The following is a 1184-nucleotide window of genomic DNA, read 5'->3' as shown; positions in this document are numbered from 1 at the left end:
AATAAAAACAAAGTATAAGAACAGATGCATACTATCTGAGTTAGATTAACACTTTTATAATCATGAGCATCTACTAAACACAAGATAAGGCCTTAAATACAAGAACATAGTAATGACTATGAACTTCATTATTCATATAACTGCACACCATTCATCCTAAATGATTTATTTATTAGCTGGTCACTGGTCAGGGAAAAAGGGTTAGAGAGGAAAACAGTTATGTTTTCAACCCTCATGCAGTCCTTGGGTCAAATTGACCCGTTTTCAGTCATTTTTTATGTTTATTAGTAAAAAAAAAAAGGGCCGTCAAAATAAGACGTTAAAAATGTCAAAAACCTTAAGAAAAAACACCAAAAACCTAAGAAAAAAGTTTGAAAAAGTGACATAAATGTTGGAAAAAGCAATAATATTGTTTAAAAAAACAGTTATGTTTTTAACTCTCATGCAGTCCTTGGGTCAAATTGACCCGTTTTCAGTACATTTTTTATTTTTATTAGTCACAAAAAAATAGGCCGTCAAAATAAGACGTTAAAAATATCAAAAACCTCGAGAAAAAAACACCTAAGAATTTTTTTTGAAAAAGTGACATAAATGTTGGAAAATGCGATAATGTTGTTAAAAAAACAGTTATGTTTTTAACCCTCATGCAGTCCTTGGGTCAAATCCACTCATTTTCAGTACATTTTGTATTTTTATTAGTCACAAAAAAATGGGCCGTCAAACTAAGACGTTAAAAATGTCAAAAACATTGAGAAAAAACACCAAAAACATAAGAAAAAAGTTTGAACAAGTGACTTAAATGTTGGAAAAAACGATAATATTGTTAAAAAAAGCAGTTATGTTTTTAACCCTCATGCAGTCCTTGGGTCAAATTGACCCGTTTTCAGTACTTTTTTTTTTTTATTAGTCACAAAAATATGGGCCGTCAAAATAAGACGATAAAAATGTCAAAAACCTTGAGAAAAAACACCAAAAACATAAGAAAAAAGTTTGGAAAAGTGACATAAATGTTGGAAAAAGCGATAATATTGTTAAAAAAAGCAGTTACGTTTTTAACCCTCATGCAGTCCTTGGGTCAAATTGACCCGTTTTCAGTACATTTTTTATTTTTTATTAGTCACAAAAGAATGGGCCGTCAAAATAAGACGTTAAAAATGTCAAAAACCTTGAGAAAAAACACCAAA

The 1184-nt window shown here is 29.8% G+C and overlaps 1 protein-coding gene across 1 annotated transcript in view; it reads right to left on the bottom strand.

The window, feature by feature from the left end:
• Positions 1 to 1184, bottom strand: part of LOC117939984 (E3 ubiquitin-protein ligase Hakai-like) — a 9696-nt gene that overhangs the window by 4578 nt on the left and 3934 nt on the right. The window lies entirely within an intron of this gene.

This window comes from Etheostoma cragini, unplaced genomic scaffold (genome assembly GCF_013103735.1).
Source record: "Etheostoma cragini isolate CJK2018 unplaced genomic scaffold, CSU_Ecrag_1.0 ScbMSFa_1523, whole genome shotgun sequence".
Lineage (NCBI taxonomy): Eukaryota > Metazoa > Chordata > Actinopteri > Perciformes > Percidae > Etheostoma > Etheostoma cragini.
The sequence above is the reverse complement of the archived record's forward strand: the minus strand, read 5'-3'. Positions and strand labels throughout refer to the sequence as shown.